The 21,439-nt window shown below is 40.8% G+C and overlaps 1 protein-coding gene across 3 annotated transcripts in view; it reads right to left on the reverse strand.

Moving 5' to 3' along the window:
- Nucleotides 1–21,439, reverse strand: part of mamo (maternal gene required for meiosis) — a 172,928-nt gene that overhangs the window by 145,879 nt on the left and 5,610 nt on the right. For all 3 annotated transcript variants that reach the window (XM_064684699.1, XM_064684704.1, XM_064684703.1), the window contains exon 2: nucleotides 2,392–3,187. The gene's annotated coding sequence lies outside the window, so the exon portion shown is untranslated. The remainder of the gene's footprint in view (nucleotides 1–2,391; nucleotides 3,188–21,439) is intronic.

Here is a 21,439-nt window from a genome sequence, read left to right on the forward strand (position 1 = left end):
GACTTATTAAATATGTAGCTACAGTCCTGAGCTTTGGTATGCACACACACTTTTGTATGCCCTGTGGAAGCACCGAAAATTGCATAAAGATCGGACCATATGCACCGAACTTGTATGGGAAAAAGGGGCAGAGGCAGCATAGACTTTGCCGGGACTTATTTCGCATTTGTTTCGTTGTTCAGTTCAAAAGATCGCTGAAGCAGTTCTAGCGCTTTTGAGGCCTATTGCATAACAACAAATTTGCAACCTTTCAACTGCAACTGTAATATGAAAAAACTGTTTGCGCTGAGGTTGTTGTTGTTCGTTGTCGTCATTTGCCATTACTCGTAAATGTCACATATTTATGCTGATGATAACGGCGCTGTTTGCCGTTGCGAGCGTGCGAAACAGCCAAGCGCTGCCCGCTGCTCGCTGCCCGCTGCCCCGTGCCGCCCCCCTTTGAACGTTGCATGCAACAATTCGCTGTCAACAAAGAAACAAACGCAGCGAACGCTGGCAAAACTCTCTAAAGTGACTAAAACAAAATTGATTTGTCACGCTGCGCATAAATTGCACATGAGCAACTGTTGCTGCTGCTGCTGCTGTTGTTGTTGTTGCTGTTGTTGTTGTTGTTGTTGTTGTTGCTGCTGTTATTTGTGCTGGAAGCTGCAGTCATTGCAGTCACTTTGCCATGCTTTTCAATCAATAGAAACAACCTTTTTTTCCCTTTTGTTTTTTTTTTTTGCTTTTTCCAGCAGTTTGCTTGGCTTCTCTTTGGCATTTCCTAAGCTTTCATTTGGCTTTTGCCATTTCATCAATTAGGCGTTAATTTTTGCCTGCCTGCAATTTAACGGTGCTAACGTTTTATTAATGAGCCAACGCATTTGGGGCCTGGGAACCAGCCAGAGCTGCAGCCAGCTGCAACTGCCACAAAATGTGTGGCAATCAAATGCCATCAAATTCAATCAAATAAATAAACTTTGGCAAATGTCTTTGCAAATCTGAAATAAAAAAAACTAAAAAAAAAGTGTGCCCAAGGCCAAGGTCGGCCGCCTGAAACGTTTGGTAATGGAACGGATTGGCTTAGAGCGAGCGTTGCCTGAGCAGCTGGGCGTGGCAGAGCGCGACGAGGGGCGGCGGCAACAGCAATTGTTGTTGTTGTTGTTGTTGTTGTTGAGCGGAAGTGAGCGACGTCTGCGCTTTGCTTTTGACAATGGGAAGTGAATGCAAAGATCACCGCCAACAGCAGGCAAATGTGTGTGTGTGTGTGTGTGTGTGTGTGGACAACAATTGCCTGGCTGCTGGGAAGGTTTCAATTTTAATTGTCTTTTTTTTTTATTTCTCATTTTGCGCAATTGCAAAAATTGCTTTAATTAGCCAAAATGTATGTATGTGTGTGTGTGTGTGTGTGTGTGTGTGTTTGTGTGTTGCTGCGTTAATTGCAGCAGCCAAAAAATTAGCCAACACTGACACACACACACACACACACACACACACACACACACACACACACACACACACAAGCTGTCAGCCGTCATGGCTGCTGAAGCGCTTTTTGATTGACAGCTGCCACGCCCCCTTGCCAAACATCTGCCCCCGCGACGCGCCTAGCACCAGCCTCTCCAGCCTTCGTACTGTACTATTTCATATAGCCCACAATTTTATTGCTTTAAGCGGGCCTCAACAAATTTGCAGACTGCGCAACTGCAAATTATTTGCCATAATTAATTATTATTTATTTGTTATTCAATGAGCATCATATTTTAGGCAAGCGCTGTAATAGGTTGTATAAATATTCTAATAATAAATTATATTATTGTTAATATTTGTTGACTCATTTTCAATTAGCGACAATCGTCATCAGAGAAGCTAGAACGTTCCCAAGTTTATCATTATTACTATAATTATTATTATTAATAATATTATTATTGATAACTCAACTATTTAAAAAGCACCGAGAAAAGTTGCATTCATAATTCAGACTGCGACCCTTTTATGGTTTCTGTTTATTAGTCAAAAAGCCGTCTAAAATCTTATAACTTTTTACCTCATACATTTGAATATAAAATTATCATTCAGCTTCTACTTTTTTTGACGAGCATTTAAATATGAAAATCATTTTTAAAATTTGCCAAGCTTTGAAATTCTTATTTGTATTTGGCATTCAGATTAAACTACTTGTCAAAATCGCTTGTCAAATTTGACACAGAAGTTCGATTCGAATTTCGAAATGCTGAGTAAACACATTAAATACATATGAGAGCATAAAATGGCAGCTAGTTGGACATTTAAATATATTCAATTAAAAAATATGGTTTATCGGGCCATAAACGTATTAATAACATATTTAATTAGTTTATATATATATATAGCATTTTATTAGTTACAAAATGAGTTTAATTGTGGACTTACCTTAAACTAAAACACTCGCCAGTCGGGCGTTACCCGTCCAGCAATCCATAAGTTTCAATTTTCAATTGATTTGTTTTTTTGTTGTTGTTTTTGGGCCGTCGTCGTTGGTTGTTGTTGTTGTTGTTGCGTTTGCTGTTGACGTTGTTGTTGTTGTTGTTGTTCTTGTGGTTAATTATGTCGCTTTTGGTTTGAATTTGTTTTTATTTGATGCTTGATTCGCCTTATTTTGCTTGATTTTATTTGAATTTCTTTTTTTTTTTCACTTTTTGCACTCCGAAAACTGTTGCGTAGCACGTTGTACAACACTGCTGTCCGAAAAATAACCGTTTTTTAATGTTTTCTTGCTTTTGGTTTTTGGTTATTGTTTTTTTGTGACTTTTGTGTTTTGTTCTTTTGTTTCGAGCTCGAAAGAATTGTTGCCCAAAGAAATTGTTCAAATTGTGATCATTTTTTATGCTGCTTCTTCTTGTTTGCTTTTATATCGTTTATCTTAATGTGTTATCGATAAAAATGTAATTGGTCCAGTTGGTTGCAAATATTTCGTCAAGTTTGCTTTTGAGAGAGAGTGCCCGTGAGTGTGTGTGTGTGTGTGTGTGTGTGTGCGAGAGAGAGAATGTTTTGTTTTCAATAGCCGGAGAGCGCTGCCAGAGTTGTAGCGTGTGATTCTTGTTGTTGTTGGTGTTGTCGATAGACTTTTTGCTAAGTTGCTTATCGATTCGCCGAGATTTCGTAGTTGATTTTCTTTAAGTTTTACACGCTTTCTTCTTCGTTGAAATTTAGAATTTTGAAGAATATGCTGCAAGGAGATGATAGAAAACAAAATGGGAAAGTTAGTTAGAAAGATCTTGCTTATATAGTATGTATGTAAGTAGAGTACAAATAATATTTTATCTAATGTCTCAACTATTTCTAAATATTCGCTACAACTCATATATTTATAATTATCATTTTAATTAGACTCTGACTAACTAACTACTAAAATAAACATTATTGTTCGCAATGCCAACTTGGCTTTCAAAATCTGGTCACACTTTGTTGAAAAGCTCAGTTCACAGTTAACAGTCAAGAACTTTAAGAAAACAAAAGCAAAGTTTTGAATAGTGCACAAAGAAAGAACAACAACGACAACAACAACAACAAAGCTCAAATGTAGGCTATGGCAAGCAGAGAGAAATGGGCGGGCGACGGGCGACGGGAAAGTGTGGGCGTTGGGCGGGTCTGAGTGGGTGGCGGCAAAAACTGCAGCCAACAATTTGACGTAAAACTTTCACTATTTTAATTACCTAGCGCAAATTTTGTTGTAGAACAACAACAACAACAAAAGCTTTGCCAATGCCAAAGTCAGTTGTTGTTGTTGTTGTTGTTGTTGTTGTTGTTGTCTGTCGCTGTCTCAAAAGTCTGGCAAATGTCTGCGGCTGCTTCAAGTGCCCTGCAATACAAGTGCAGTCAGACACACACACACACACACACACACACACAAAGAGCACATGCATGAAAAGTTTTGCAGCATTGTTGTTGCTGCTGTTGTTGGTGCAACATGTGGCATGCTTAATTATGACGCCGGGAAGTCACAGCGACAATGTCAACTGTTGAATTATGAGCTCACACACACACACACACGCGTACAACATGGAGTGAAAAGTTTAATTTTTGCCAACTTTTGTGCCGCGTGACGTCATCGTCGCCTTTAACTTTAGTTGCTCTGCTTCTTCCTCGTCCCGCCACATATTTTAATCAGCCTTGCAGCATCTCGCATCAACTTTATCAAAATCACGAGAGCAACAAGCTGCAACTGAAAGTTGCGCTGGCATTGAAAAACTTTTACTTTGCCGCATAAGTAGGTTGCCTCAAAGTCAGTCTCTCTCTCCCTCTCGCTCTCTCTCTCGCTCTCTCTCGCACTCTCTAACTCTCACACACTATCTCATGTTCTGTCTGTCTGTGGCAAAAGTTCAAGTTCATGGCAAACAGATTTCCTTTAAGCTAAATTATGCATAACATTAAGTTTATTTGCAGCAAAATTATTCAAACAGGAAGTGAATAGTTGCATGAATAGATTGAATATGAATAGATAATATTCGCATTCGTATTTAAAGCGAATTTGTTAACCTGATTCCTAGTTTTTTTCACTTTTCATGCTAATAAATTAAACGTTTGCACGTTGAAAGCTCAAAAGCTCGCAGCTATCGTAGCCAGATAGCTTTACAATGTGGATTACAATGAGGTTTGACATTAAGTTTCATACAGCTCTTAAAATAGACTGATTAACGCCAGCTTTTTAAACGTAAGTCGCAACACATTTTGCTTAAAATCAGATATAAGACAGAGCTTAAATGATATCAGCTAAAAGATAAACAGCAATTAAAACAAACTCAGTCACGAATATGACTTAAACATGTTTTAGAAAAACAAAGTAAACACACGTCTTCGGGCAAAAATCATATTATCTATCATCAGTCTGAAAAACAGCACACATTTTCGAAAGTCTAGGTTTGTTTTTTTATTTTATCGAATGCTAATGTCAACTCAATGTGAACTTATGTTGACTGCCTGTTAACTTATGTTCACTCGTATAGTGCTATGTTAACACTATGTTGCAAATGTTGACTCAATGTAAAATTAATTTATGTTAATTTGGGAATATGTTACTGGTGTTATACAATTGAATGTGAAGCTGATGTTGTAGGATATTAAACAAAGGAATTGATAACAGACTGATCCTGTTTTAACATATGTTAACTCACGTTGTCCTTTGTTAACATAATGTAAGGAATGTTTACTCAACGTAATGTTAATTTGGGAATATTCTTTTGTTTATTTACATTATTTAATGTAAAGCAAATGCTTGCTTTATCGGAGAAGATTAAGGAAGTGTTAACAGACTGACTCCCAGTTAACATATGTTAACTCGTGCTGTGCTAAGTTAACACTATGCTACGAATGTGATCCCAAATAATGTTAAACTATGTTAATTTGGGAATGAGTTTCCCTTTATTTACAATTGTATGTAAAGCAAATGTAGGCTTTGTTGGAATAGTATATTAAACCAAGGAACTGATGAAAAGAATGCCGTAGCATTTGCTGGCAGCAGTTGCTGGCAAATGAAATGAAAAGCTGGCGAATAATGCAGCACGGGGCAGTCAGACTAAGAGCCAGTTAGTCAGACAGTTAGACAGACAGTTGGACAGAGGGGCACAGACAGGGCGACAGTTAAGCTAAACCAATGCCAGACAGTCGGCAAAGTGTGAAGACGGGACAGGGTGCAGGGGGTTGGAGGGGGAGACACAGTTGTGGCAGACAAAGGTTGTTTGGTAAATACCAAACACGGCGCAGAATATGTCTATGACTAGACGCTGTCTGTTGTGGCACCTTACAATAAGCAACATCCCCAAACCCCTCATGTAAAACCCCCCCTCCCCCCTGCCGCTCCCCAGCCACACGCCCCGCGCAGTTGCCTCATGAAAGCGACTCCGAGTCCAGACAGAAAGCCCAAACCCGCTGACGACGACAGCCTGATGACTAGCTGCTTAAAATGTCTGCACAGCTGTTTGATGTGTGTGTTGGAGTGTGTGTGTGTGTGTTGCATCAACAGTTGAAGTTGCAGCCATTGCGCACACACAATGCTATCGACATATTTTTTAATGTTAGCAGACACAGGACACCTCGCATAAAGAGCGAAAAGCCCCTCACGACAGTTAGTCGCAAGTCGCAGGTGAATGTTGCGCAGCGCGTGTGGAATGCCACATGAAATGGGGCAGCAACGTTGCCGTTCCCGTTGCCGTTGCTGCATACGCTGCGTGTCTGTGTGTCTGTGTGTCTGTTGCACATTAAATTTTGTTTTATTCTTGACAATGCGACGTCGTCTTGCGTTTTAATTTCGTTTTCTTTTGTGCATATTTCGTTTTCTCATTTATTTCGTTTATAATGCTCTGGACGTCAGCTGCAACAGAGTATATTCGGCTTTAATGTTTAAGCTAGAGACGCGCGATACTTGACGGAAGTGTGTGGCCACGCCTAATAGGGCGTAGTTGGAAAGTCCTAGACCTTTTACCGGCAGCACTCTCTCTTAATCTGTTTTACAACACTGCCCACAGAGTATTGCGCAGTCGTGCAACATTGTTTATTTATTTTAGTTTTTATCTGCCCTGCCCCTATTATGCTTATCGATTGCGCTGCGCCCTCGCGCCCCCTCTGCCGCTCGCCTTTTTATGATTAGCAGCCAGCAGGACGAAGGCAAGGACATTCAGTCAGCACCCTTCAGTTGCCCTTCCTCTGCCACTGCCGCTGCCACTGCCGCTGCCGCTGCCTCTGCTGCTTGTTGTTGCCATGCGTGACCGTCCGATGCCGTTGACAATAAATTTATGCAATTATCATCAACAACATCATCTGCATTCAATTTTAGGTTGCACAACTTTTAGCAGCAACTGTGCGCGCTTTGTGCCCCTCATTTCTGGCTGTACTTTTTGTTGTTGTTGTTCCTGCTGCGCCTGTTTTTTTTTTTTTGTTTTATGTTTTTTTTTTTTTCCATTTTCGCAGAAGTTAACAGCAACAACAACATTGAGAAACTGCCTGTCTTGGCGTTTATTAGAAACTGCGGAATTTCTCAGTCGAGCGTTGACGGCTGCGCGACAAATTCGTTGAATTTATGAAATTTTAGAAGTCTGCCTTAAAAAAAAAAACACAAAACAAAAAAACTGAGCAGTTTATGGAGCTCGAGTAACAGGGCACATGTCACGGAATTGCAGTTTGCATATGAGATAGCTGAAAAAAAACACACACACACACACACAAATACACACACACACATCAGAATGGCATCTCGCGCCAGTTTATTTATTGACATAAGCCCCACAAATATATCACAAGTACTTGACTTAAGTCTCTGAGCAGCCATAGAAAACTAATTTGAATACATAAATATACCAAAAATGTTCATTATATTCTCTTTTTATAGCCATCTAAGGCATCCTTTAAGTATGCCACAAATTTGCCAGCATATATGTATATATGTACATATCTATGTATATATAAGTATACAATATATATGTGTAGATCTCTAGAAATAAATTAAGTATTTGGTTTCATTTCTATTAAATATTGAGACATTTATTGAGCACTTTTAATTATTCCTTTCAGTTGAGGAATAACAAATTCGACAGTTTTTTATTTAAGATTAATATAATATTGTTGGTAGCAGTGTTGCATAATTCATCAAACTCATTTAAACTGAGGTCTCATTCTTATACAGTGCTGCACGATGCTGAGTATTGTTAAAAGCAGTGTTGCATAATTCATCAAACTGTTATTAATTGAAATTTCATTCATTATAGTGCTGCACAATGCTGAGTATTGGTAAAAACAGTGTCGCATAATTCATCAAATGTTTTGAACTTAAAGTTCTTTCTGGTTTAATGTTGAACAATGCTGAGTATTATTAGAAACCGTGCTGCATCTAACTCTTGTGCTCACGCACAGTGTTGTACAATTTCTGTATGTTTATTGTAGACCCTATCAAAAATTTCTTTCATTAACTTTCAGCAAAGCATATTCATTTTTTTATATACTTAACAGCCAGTTCTTGAAGAAATGTTGCACAACACTAGCCTAGCAGTGTTGCACAATGCAATTAACTCGAAAGCACGCAAATCTTCTACTCGCCCGCTTAGCTGGAGTTCGGCTTGCACATTGCACATACATGTGTATACATTTTATTTAACGTATTTGTTTATAATTATTGCATGATTGTTGCGGGCTGTCAGACCGCCCGCCCGGAATTGCTGACACTTTGCATTTTCGCTGGGGTCTCTGCGCTTTGCGGTGCGGGGGAGAGAGGGGTCTGTCCGTTGTGTTCTGGACTCGGGTCTTCGGTTGGGTTGTCAGTTTCATATTCTTTCGACGCTGACGTTGACTTTTGAGAGCGGCAACAATGTTGCCCGATGATTGTTTTTGTTGTACTGCTTCTTCTAGTTGCAGTTGTTGTTTTTTTCGCATTATTTTAACAACTTTTTTTTTGTTTTGTGTTTTTGTTTTTTTGCCTATGTGTTTTTCCAGGAATTCCGTCACTGATACGCTGCCATAAGTCCAAAAACAACAACAACGAAAAATTATTGTTGCATTTTTCACAACGTCATTTTCTGGAAAATAAATGCAGTCCGTCCACAAAGGGAACGGGTGGCGGGCAGCATAAAAAATTTTGTTTGTTGTACAATAATTTATGCAAATATTGCAGACGCGCTAAAAAGCGGCAGCAGCATCGGGAGGGGGGGGAGGAAGGGTAGCGTAACCTCGACTAAGCGAGCGAAGGAACCGGCCAGAATTGTCTGGCCGTCAGGCCGTCTGTCTGTCATGCAGCTCGTTGCTCAGTGACCAAGTGTGTCAGTCAGTTGGACGCTTCTCTACACACAATTGAGCATTAAAACTCAGCTGACATGGGCGTAGATGATGGGGGCGAATTAGAGGGGGGGAGGGGGCATAATAGCAGTGTCTGGCCTCTGCCCCAGCTACTTTCCTTGCTTTAGGGCAGTTGACTTTCCAGCACAAAGTTGTCACAAAACTTTAAGCTAACATAAACATTGTTGTCCAACACTGAAAGGCTAGTTTCCTTGCTTTAAGGCAGTTGACTTTCAAGCACAAAGTATTCATATCATTTTCCAACACTAAAAGGCAAGTTTTCAGCAGTTGAAACTGTGTGTATAAAGAGAACATAGCCAAACACATGTTTTAATTGCTGCAATTCATTTTAGTGTAACGAGAGATATTTTTAACACTGTGTTAAGCTACAACATTCATTTTCTAACACTGAAATGCAAGTATTTAGCAGCTGAAATTGTTTGTCTGAGAGGAACATAGCCAAGCACATTTTAACACTACTGCAATTGGCATTAAATTCACTAGATAGTGTTAAGAACGTGTTTAGTTGACTACAACATTAGTTTTCCAACACTTAAACTCTAGTATAAGACTGATGGGACTCTACTTAAACTATAGATAACACTTATGGTTAACAAATTTATTTGGTTGATAGTGTGGTCAGTACTAAGAGCACCACAATGTTGTTGTCCAGCACTGGACGTCAAGGTTAAGTCTATGCAAAGCAGCTAGAACTCTAAAAAAACAAAATTGTAGTTCCTATTTAAGTAAAGAAGCTTACAGTTGTGTTGATCTAAAGTGTTCACTATGGCAGTGTTTTCCAACACTGGAAGGCAAAGCCATATTCCACGTAATGCAGCTAAAGCTTTGAATAACAATATTTTATAGATATGTATACATAGAACTTGATAGATTCGGACTTGAAAATATGTATTGCATAATTATAATTATAATTATAATGAAAGAATTTCAAAGTGAATGTTTAACTACTTAAAACGGCAAAATGAAGCATATCAATGAGAGAGATTTCTCCAAGCTGCTTCTTCGGTTGGTGACCCGCATTGAACCCCAAGACAGAGGCAAACGTTTGATGGCGTATTGCGTAGGCTCCTCACAGGGCGCCACTTGGGGCACTGTCACTTCTGAATTGAAAGTGTGTGTGTTGGTGTGTGTTGGTGTGTGTGTGTGTTGGCGTGTGTATGCGTTTGATGCCGCCTCCTTCTTTCGCACAAACACTTGAGCACGCATTTGGCGGCATCGTCAGCTGCCACTTGGGCGTTTTTTATGGTTTTTTTTCATTTTTGAAAATGCAATCGATATGTGGCACACACGCATCCATGCACACACACACACACACACACACACACACACACACACATGAACATGCACACGCACACTTGCCGCAGAGGGTGGCCTCAAATAATTAATAATAATTTATGTCGCAAACTTTGTCGCAGGCACTGCAATTAGAAGCCTAGTCGAGGCGCGCCCATTCGAGCCAAGTCTCGGCCCAAAAAGGAGACCCTACAAAATTATGCATAAACGCATTTTAGTGCGCCAACAAGTAGGCAATACCCAGCTAGGATGACGCGTCGGTGCAACTACAAAGGGAGACAGAGGCTCGGGGGGCGTGCGGATCGCAAGGGCTTAGCCAGCAAAGGGGGGCGGGCGTACTTTTCCTTCTTTTATAATTTTTTGTTGCTTTTGTTGCATTGCGTTTCTCTTTGCTGAAGTGCACTCGAAAACGCACTTCTCGCCCGAACCAGGCGGCGGGCGGCAGTACTTGCAACAAAAAAAAAAACAAAAAAAAAAAACAAAAAAAAAAGAGGAAACTTAGATGCACGCAAAGCGCCTTTGATCCTGGCGTCGCAGTCAGCAACTAGCTCACGCAATTTGAAAAAAGCAAAAAAAAAAAAACAAAAACGAGAAGAAATTGAAGAGTTTTTGTCGACGCTGACAGCAGCAGCAACAACAACAACAACAACAACAGCAACAAAGCTTGTTGACAAAAGGCAACAAACAACAATAAACTTTGCAGAAAAGCACCCAAGGGAGCGCACAGGAAGGCTAGGGCTGAGGGCAGAGAGAGAAAGAGAGAGAGAGAGAGATAATGAAAGGTCGTCGAAGTGCGTTGCATTCCGTGCATTGCCATCAACGCAGAGTTGATGCTGTCCTGAGTCCCGGAATGACAACCATGCCAAGGGGCTATGCTGTGCGTCCTTGCAACAAGATAGTGTGTGTGTGTGTGTGTGTGTGTGTGCGACGAGTCACGAGTCGCAGCTAATCAAGTGTTACAGCAGCTCTGCGGCACCTGCTGCGATGAAGTTGAAAAGCTCTCGAGTGGCTCAAAGCTCTCACACAGATCAAGTATAATATGTTATCCTGCACAATATACAACTAAATTTAACATATTTAAATATATTTATCCATTCATTTACAGTATTTTATCATTTTATCACGTGGTAAAGCTTGACGAACCGCGAGCTTTACTATTTAAAGCTCAAGCTGAGAAGCTTTAATGCGTTTCTAACTTCAAATTTGGAAAAGAGACAGCTTAAGTAAAAAAATTCCCTTTGCGTAAACTTGGCTTTAAGAATGAGATAGTTGAGTGTCTTTTTGGACTTTTCATAAGAAGATAATTTGTATCGCGAATGTATCTGGCTGGCGAAACTTTTTCTTAGCTCTCAGCATAATGATTGTGAGCAACAATGTTCAAGCTATCGCTTTCTTATTCTCCTGATCGTGATATGGGCGAAGAGCGGGTTGCATTATTTAGTGAGTGATTTTTGGTTTAACTTAAAATGAAGTTTTTCTAAATTTTTCTCCAGTATAGGCGACACACTTTCCTATCTTAGTATCTACGGGAACTAGCTCATAGTTCATAGTCGAATTGTGATTACAAATAAGAAATATATTTGTCTATATTTCGAAACGAACCGATTATGAACCATGAACTAGTTGCCTTGCATATTGTTAAAAAATATAATAATAATATATTATATATAAATATATATTTCTGGCTGCTCACACATTTCGAACCGATCCAATTGTGAACCATGAACTAGTTCTTTTGAATATTGTAAAAAAGATGAACACATATGATCGCTGCTCGCACAAAGTTCTGATGTGAATAGAGGCACAAAAGCTGCCGGCACACCGCATTCCCCTCTCTCTCTCTCTCTTTCTCTCTCTGTCTCTGTCTCTCGCTCCCCCAGGCTCTCGCTGGCTGCACTTGCACAGACATTTGTTTGACTTTGACTCTTTTGTCAGGATGAAAAGCCGCGGCGCACGCACAAGCTGCATTCAGCTGCTCATCAGGCTGTCTGTTGTTGCTGTTGTTGTTGTTGCTGTTATTGTTGTTGTTGTTGATGATGATGAGGTTGCTTTGTTGTTGTTTTAGTTGTTTTGGCGCACTGCCGCCTGTCAAAGTCAATTTGTCTTGACTGTCACAAGCAGCAGCAGCAGCAGCAGCAGCGGCAGCCGCTGGCCTGATAAGCTGCGTAGCCTTTGACAGGGCGGGAAAACGGCGGACAAGGAGATGAGCTTTCATTTCTAATTGTGACAACAACAGCAACAGCAACAGCAACAACAGCAGATGCAACAGCGCAACGAGCCGCGACAAGTGCAGCAACTGCGCCCGAAAAAAGCGCCGAAAAAACGAAAGAAAAAAAACTGGCCACAGGACATGTGTGTGGGGGTCCTGCTGGTTTGAAGGCCCGGCCATCACCTTCTGTCCGCTGCCGGCAGAGTTAACTGTGAGCAACAGCAGCCGCAGCCGCAGCCGCAGCCGCAGCCGGCTCGGGGCTCAGGGCTCAGGGCCTATAAACTTAACTCAAAATGCGGCCGGAAGTGCGTGCAGCAGCGGCAGCGGCAGCAAATAAATGTCCCAAAAGCAACAACAGCAACGAAAAAATGCAAGAAAAAGCCAAAAAGAAAAAACAAAATGCAAAAAGAGAGAGACTGCCACCGGGGCCGCCGCTGCTGATGAGCCCCGAGACTGAGCCGCGAGCCCCGAGTCTGAGCCGCGGCACAAGTGGCATTTGGGGTCGACTCGCGTACTTGCCACGTTGTTGTTGTTGTTGTTGCTGTTGTTGCTGTTGTTGGTCGTCAACACGCGTTCCACTTCACAACGTACGCACACACACACTCACACACACACTCACAGACGCGGATGCAATTGCATTGAGCGTCGCCAACCCCAAAAAAAATGCCAAAAAAAAAAACGACAAAAAAAATACACATAAACAGCAACAAAATAAGAAGAAGAATTGCCAAAAATTACCGAAAAATACATGCGATACAGGCAGGGAGTCCCTGCTAGGACGGGCTAGCCTTTGCTAGAGGGGTGGGGTTACGAGCGGGGGGGGGGGGGGGGGGGGCGGAGTGTTGCCTGCCTCATTGTCGGTTATCCTGTCGCGGCCGCTGGCTCGTGTTTAACCCCTTTTCCTTATGGTTTTTTTTGTTTTACCTTTTCTTTTCCCAGCAATATTCCGGTATACGGAATGTGTTACAAACAGGCCACGTCACACACACACACGCACACGCACACACACACACACACACAGACGCACAGCTATAGCGCGCTGTTGAGGCTATATAGAGTGAACCGTCGACAAACTGAAACTGAACCCAACCCAAACTGGAAGCTCGGAGGTGTACGTTGCACCAAAAAGGAACAAAATATATATTATAAAAGGGTTCTCAGCGCCAGACAGACTCTGTTCTTTTTATATACATATATAAATATATATTATATATATATATATATATATATAGCTTTGGATATGATATTATATTGGGTTTTAGTAGAGTGCTTTTTGTTTTCTTTGATTTCTCTGGCTAGCAAAAATTGCACACAACAATTTGGTCCGACTTAATCGCAGGTTTTGCTCTTATTTTCGCTGGGTTTTTAGGGTGGACCGCAATTTCGCTTTGATGAATCGTTTTGGTCAGCTATGAGACATATTATTAGGGAACTTTGACTTTAGCTGAGAAATGTTTAAATACAATTTACACGCCAAATCTTGAAATATATAGAGTTTTTATACAAAGTTCCAGAAGCTGCATGTCAAATTTGATGACCCTAGCTCTTAAAACCAAAAGATTTTCTCAACAAAAACTGGATTTCGATATCGGATATTGGAATAGGAGTCAAGTTATCGATTATCGGAAAGGAGCTCGACCTAGGAGGACCTACGCTCAAGTCTCTAGCTGTTAGAGGTTCTGAGATCCTTTCGTTCTTTGAATGGGTTCAGGGCTTAAAAAGCTTACAATGTGACCATGTGGACATGGAGGACACATTAAAATGATAAAGACTACAAATCGGTCATAAAATAGCAAAACGAGAAGTGAATTGAAAGCAATGTGATAATAGAAAATGTTATTGAAATAATGTGACCATGGAGGACAAGAAGAACGCAGCATAAGAGAGTAAAACTGAATGACAAAATATATAAAAAATTTCGATTGATATCTAAACGAAAGCTTCAAATACTTTGGAGTGTATATCAAACAGATCCAAAATTAAATGATTCCAATACGAATTTGGTCACACTCACACTCACACTCACACTCATTTCGTAGAGCAATCAGAATTCGCGGTAAGCGTCTTTTTTTTTTTTTGTCCACTTTTTTCACGTTTTTCTTCCTGATGGCTTTGCACATGTTTTGGTTCCACTTGGCGAGCAAAGCTCAAGAATGCCAAAAGTTGCATTTGCACCGAAATAAACCCCCCCACCCCCCCCACCGTCAACCCCTCGCCTGCTAACAGCGGAAAACATATTTGCTGCGACTCTAGGGGAGCGCATGCAGCGGGCAGTTGGCGGCTGGCAGGCGAGTATGAGGGAGTTGTTTTCAGGGGGGGGGGGAGTGAAACCTAATAAAAATGCATGGAGTACACGAATTTATGTACATATATATGTAAAGTTTTCTACATATGCCGTGTGGCAGGAGGCAGCTTAACCAAGTTACCGCAAAAATTGCGACGAGGGTCCCTGGGAACACAAAGAGAGATAGAGCGAGCGGTTAAGGGTGAGGGGGTTAACGGGTGAGGGGGTTAACGGGTGAGGGGTGCACGGCAACAGACAGGCAGTTCGGGAAGAGCTGCAGCGACGCATTGCCAAAAAAAACAAAACAACAAAAACAACTGTATACGAAGAGAAGCGTGCAAAAAGGAAGCGAAAAATAAACGAACTCTTGCACACAAAAATTGGGACAAAACAAAAGTTTCAACGGGTCGAATGGTGTTGATATTCTCATGGTGGCAGCGCCCCTCCCCCCCCCCCCCCTAACCATTCCGCTGCTGCCCCTCTCCCCAGCTGCTGCTGCTGCTGCTGGTGGTTAAAATATGCTGCGCGCCGGCGTTTCCCGCGTGGAATTTTAAAGCCACTCATCAGCGTTGCATTTGCCGCTTTCTTTGTTTTATTTCTTCTTTTTTTTTTCGGAACTCCTTCTTCTTTTATTTTTATATTATTTTTGGTTGGTTCTTTTTATTTGTATTTTGCTTTGCATTTTTCCGTCGTCGTCGTCGGCGTCGTCGTCGTCGTCGCTGGCGGCATCTTCGTTTTATTTTATTTTATGCAATATAATTCGTCGCCTTGCCCCTGCACGGCGCCCCTCTCCGCCTCCTTCACACACACACTTCCACTTCACTCCTTTCCACTTGAGTCCGCTCCTGTTTTTGGCAATAAGCTTTTGCCAATGCCGCAGGGTTGTATTTGCATTAGCGTTACGTTCTAGGACGGGGCGGGGGGCGGGGCGGGGGGGACGACATTACATTTTTTTCTTTCTCTCCTTTTTTGTGTATTTTATTTTATTTTTGGTTTATTTCTTGCTTTTACCCTCATTTGTTGAGTTTCACTTCGCCAAGCTGCGAAGCGTTGCAACGAGTTGCACACACACGCACACACACACACACGCGCACACACACCAACGCACTTGGCATGTGCGTGTATCTGCCTTTTATGCTCGCAGGGGGAAGGCGGGGGGTCTTGTGGGAGCAGATGAGTGCAGCCAAATCTGTGGGACTTACGGTTTTGGCCAGCTTAAAAAAATAAAAAAAAGATGCGAAAAATCAGCTAGAAAACTAGCCTAAAATAGCTGAGAATTTCTTTGAGTTTTGTTGCAATTGTCTCTAAAATCTAATAGCTAAAAACTGGAGTTTTATTTGTGAATAAATTTTATTAAAAGCCAATACTTTAACATTATATAAATAAAGCTAGGCAACAAATTTTAAAACCTTTAAGAACCCAATTAAAGTTCTTTAAATTGAAAAAGGTAACGCTTTGTATATATAAAAAGTAGTACTAACAAATTGTGCAAGCATATTTCTATTTATATATAAAAATCATTATTTAAGTTTTTTGAAAAATATTAAATTATTTCCAATTGCAAGAATTTTTATTAAATATTTGTATTTTTGCCTATTATTAATATATTTAAAAAATAAATGTATCAATTTTTTTAAACATATTTTTCAGGTTTAGAATCCAAATATGATATGTTAAAGATTTTTCTATATATTTTATTATTTAAATTTCTAAATTTAATAATATTTATTTATTTATTTTATGCACTATTTTAATATTTTATTATTTATATATTTAATTAGAATCGGTTATTATTTGATTTTATTTTATTAAGTTAACATTCCAGTAATTTTTTGTGCGTTACTTTAAAGTTTTTTTATTGAAATTGTCCATCCAATTATTTAGTTATTATTTGAAAAATTTAAGTTATTTAACAAATAAGTTTTCTCTTTGAAAGACGCCCATTTTTCTTTTTTTTTTCTGAACTTTTGTGCACCTGACGATCTTCAGGCAACTGTTGCTGCCACATGTTGTCGCTGTTGTTGTTGTTGTTGCCATTGTTATAGCTGACATATTTGTCACTCTGCCTGTTGTCGTTGCCATTGTCATTTTGTATTATGGTTTGTCATTAACCCCCCCTCCCAACCCCAACCCCAACCCTTCCTTGCCCATGCCAACCACACACACGCTTTGCCCACGAGCAACTCCTACTCATCCTCAAGCGTTCCCCTGTTGCTGCTGCTGCTGCTGCTGCGGCTGCTGCTGCAGTTGCGATTGCCCATTGTGGCAACTATGCAACTATTGTAGCCACGCTTGCAACATGTTGGTCGGCCCGCCCAGCGCCGTCGTGTGCCTGTGCGTGTCTGGGCCTGGGCCTGTCTAGGCCCAGTATCTATAAGTCTGTCCGTCTATCTGTCTGCCCGTCTATCTGTCTGCCTGTCTGTCTATCTGTCTGTCTGTCTGGCGTGTCTTGTCTGCCTGTCTGCCTCAGTCAGATAGTACGCTGATATTATTTCATATTTTGGCCAAATTGCGACCAGCACACACACACACACACACACAAACACGCACACACAAGCAGAGCTGGCGATCAGCGCAAGTTTTTAACTGGCGGCCGCGTGTGCGCAACCCTCGAAGCGTACGCTCTGTGCAGTGGGGCGGGAACAGGCAGGGGAGACCCTATTAAGCCCCTATAAACCCTAAGAAGCAACCCCATAAGCAGGCAAAGGCAGCCAGCCATGGCTTTGCCTCCAAGTATATACACATACATATATATGTACATATATATATATGTATATGTATATGTATATGTCTTTATGTGGTCTCTTGGCCTGGCCCTGGCGTGTTTCCCCCTCTCGCATTTTTGTGTTTTTTTTTTTATTTATTTTTTATTTTTTTTTTGGTTTTTTATTCCCTGGCAAAAATTCATTTTATACACCTGACCCTGTCGCCATCGTTGCCGCTGTTTGTTTTCGTTGATTATCTTTGGCGTATTTAGAGCGTAAAGCGTAGTCAGACAAAAAGCAACAACAACAACAACAACAACACAATGATAATGATGGAACGCAGGACGCGACAAGGACCCCTGTCCGTATCTGTGTGTTTGTCTGTGTGTGTGTGTGTGTGTAAGTGTGCAGCAATGACCGTCCAAATTAAAAGTGAAATTGCAATTTATATTTTCGACAAATTTCCATTGCCACCTGCACAAAATGCAGCAAAAAAAAAATGAGATAAAAAATAAAACCTGAGCCATAAAAACGAAAATTAATGAGTTGTAAATGCAATCGAACCTTTTGAAGTGCTTAAACTACGTTCATACAATGGATCCTATGCGTAAATGCAGTTTGTACAAAATAAAAAAAAGGGGTTCAATCGGAGAACGAATGCAGCATACCCAATTCGGACATATTATATCGCATAGATCCTGAGATACTTGAGTTAAGATCTTTGAAACTCTTTATATTAGTTGCATACCAAGTTTTGATAAAATAGATCTTATAGATCCTGAGATACTTGGGCTGAGATCTTTCAATTTCTTTATATAAACTGCATACTAAGCTTCGATAAAATAGATCGCATATACACTGGAATACTTGGATTGAGATCTTTGAAACTCTTTATATTAGTTGCATATCAAGTTTTGATAAAATAGATCTTATAGATCCTGAGATACTTGGGCTGAGATCTTTCAATTTCTTTATATAAGCTGCATACTAAGCTTAGCTAAAATAGATCGCATATACACTGGAATACTTGGATTGAGATCTTTGAAATTCTTTATCTTAGGTGTATACTAAGTTTGGATAGAATAGATCTTATAGATCCTGAGATACTTGGGCTGAGATCTTTCAATTTCTTTATATAAACTGCATACTAAGCTTAGCTAAAATAGATCGCATATACACTGGAATACTTGGATTGAGATCTTTGAAATTCTTTATCTTAGTTGCATACCAAGTTTTGATAAAATAGATCGTGTAGATCCAGAGATACTTGGGTTACTTGGGATGCTATGCTAAAAATCATATATGTCCTTGGTTTGGGATCTTTCGAATTCCATATATAAGCTGCATACCAAACTTGGAAGTAGATAGATAGCTTAGATCCTGAGATACTTGAGTTAAGATCTTTGAAATTCCTTATATCAGTTGCATACCCAGTTTGTACATTTTATATCGTATAGAGCCTGAGTTACTTGGGTTAAGATCTTTTACATTCTTTATAAAACTCAATTGAAGGATGACATTTCATGCATATTTTTCGTTCAGGTAGTTCAATAATAAATAAAAATAAAGATTTTGCTTATAATAAAAACATTTCAAATATGATACTAAAGACTAATATTGGATATATTCCCTATAAGTGTATATTATCCCTTTGAATGTCTTTAAAATAATGATTCCCTTCAAAGCACTTGTTGCAGCACCAACAAATGCAATGTGGCACAAATAAAAAATAATTAAAGATATTAAGCAAAACAAATAAAGAAGAATCTTTTAACTAAATGCGGCAAGAGTCGGATTTCGATGCACAGTAGCTAGGTACGTGGCAAGTGCGAGGCTAAGCGAGAGCAAGGTGCATGCCACAACATTGCATAATCAAAGATTAAACCGGCAGCAGATGTGCTGCACAAATAAAGGGCAGCTACGCAACTGATGCCCGACGCTGAAACCTGAAACGGACAAGCCGCGAATTGCGAGCTGCGAGCTACGAATGGGGCAGCAACAGAAGGAAGGGCAAATGCGAGCGAGCGAGCGAGAGAGAGAGAGAGAGAGAGAGAGGGGGGCGGAAATCAAGAACGAGCCACATTTGCAGCATCCACGAGTATTTGCAGCACGCTTCAATTTCGTGGCTGCCTGCATGTGCCCACACACACACACACACACACACACACACACACTCGCACACATGATACACAATGCCCCAAAACCCACATGTGCCACACACACTCACACTCACACACACACACACACGCGCGCAGCAGTCGGCATGGTTTGTGGCGCGCATTGCGGTAGCATTGATTTAATCATCATCAATTATATGCAGCAGCAAGTTAATATAATAAAAGCTGCGTCTTCGAGTTACGCGTCCGCTGGACGCTGCAACCCCTTGCCACAAAACCCCCCCTCCCTCCCCTCCTCGCCCCTCTCTCTGCACTGCCAACATGCTGCTGCTGCCCCACTTGGCTTGGCGCTTAAATGCAATTAACATAATGACAAGCAACACTTGTGCGCATGCGCATTTCACTTGGCAACGGCTGTGCCTGCCCCGCTTGCCGCGCTTGCCCCGCTTGCCAATCTTCTGCCGTTGCCCCACCGTACACGCTTGCCCCTTTGCCCATGGCTGGTGCCCCTCTTGACAGCGCTCACAAGTGGCAGCTCGGCATTCGGCGCTCGGTGGGCCGCTGTCAATAGTCCAGATAATTATATCATAATTGATCTGTCTGTGTGTGTGTGCGTGTGTTGGTGTGTGTTTGTGTGTTGGTGTGTGTGTGTGTGTGCCGCAAAACCGGTAGCCGCTGCTCGTGCGCCTTGCTCTGCAACAGCATCTGCATTTGCAACTGCAACTGCGACTGCAGCTCTCATAAACTTGACACTTGTCTCGGCCAGCCGCTGCCCCCTCCGCTACTCAGCTGCTCAGCTGAGATCATGATCATGATCATGATCATGATCGGGAACGGGATCGGGATCGGGATCATCTGCTCACACGCATGCGCAGGGCGTGGGCGCTGGACAAAATCCTGAATTATGAACTGTGAATGCGCGACAGACGCAGCGTGCGCTGCACATTTGTTTTCCTCTCCGTTTTGTGGCAGCCACATAAACTGACAACCAGATTAATTGCAAAGCTGTAGCTAAAACTAGGACTAGCACTTAAATTGCCAGAAGCCGTTGCTTAAGTCTGCGCCTGCAGCTAATTCGTGCATTTAAATACTAATATACCAAAGCTTATAAGAAACTGAAGCTGTGGCAGGCATATCATGTGATATTGATTGCATATCTTTAAGATAACCCATCTGTTTGGGCTCTTATAGCCAATATTTGGCATAAATTGGAATTATATGGTATTAAAGCATCCACATACCAAATTTAAGCACCCTACCTCTTATCGTTCCCGAGTTCCTTCGGTTTATTGACCTATTTCTTTTAGATAACCGATCTGCTTATGTTCGTATAACCAATATTTGGCATAAATTGGAATTATATTGTATTTAAGCATCCTCTTACCAAATTTAAGCACCCTAACTCTTATAGTTCCCGAGTTCCTTAACGGTAATTGACCTATTTCTTTTAGATAACCGATCTGTTTATGTTCGTATAACCAACATTTGGCATAAATTGGAATTATATGGTATTAAAGCATCCACATACCAAATTTAAGCATCCTAGCTGTTATAGTTCCCGAGTTCCTTCGGTTTATTGACCTATTTCTTTTAGATAACCGATCTGCTTATGTTCGTATAACCAATATTTGGCATAAATTGGAATTATATGGTATTAAAGCATCCACATACCAAATTTGCGCCTTAGGGCTCTTGCAGTTCCCGAGTTCCTTGGGGTTTTTTTATAATATATTTGGATTTTAGCTCTTAACACCTGTGTACCATACATAAGTATTTATTTTCTATTTGTATTTTATCTGTAATGCCCGCAAATTGCATTTCACAGTATAGTTTTGTATAAAGCAAACATTCTACTTAATTAATTTAGCTTTTTGCCGTAAAGCGTGCTACAAAAACGCGTACAGTTACGCATAGCTGAAACTTAGGGCGTTCGAGGCTAGGGCTTAGGGAAGGGGAGGCACAGCAGAGCAAATTGTGAAAAACAAAGGGAAAGAGTTCAAAATAAAGAGAGAATAAAATGCAAAGCGCAGCA

This window comes from Drosophila montana, unplaced genomic scaffold (genome assembly GCF_035044405.1).
Source record: "Drosophila montana isolate Dmon_TW-CO22-7 unplaced genomic scaffold, ASM3504440v1 contig_2954_1, whole genome shotgun sequence".
NCBI lineage: Eukaryota > Metazoa > Arthropoda > Insecta > Diptera > Drosophilidae > Drosophila > Drosophila montana.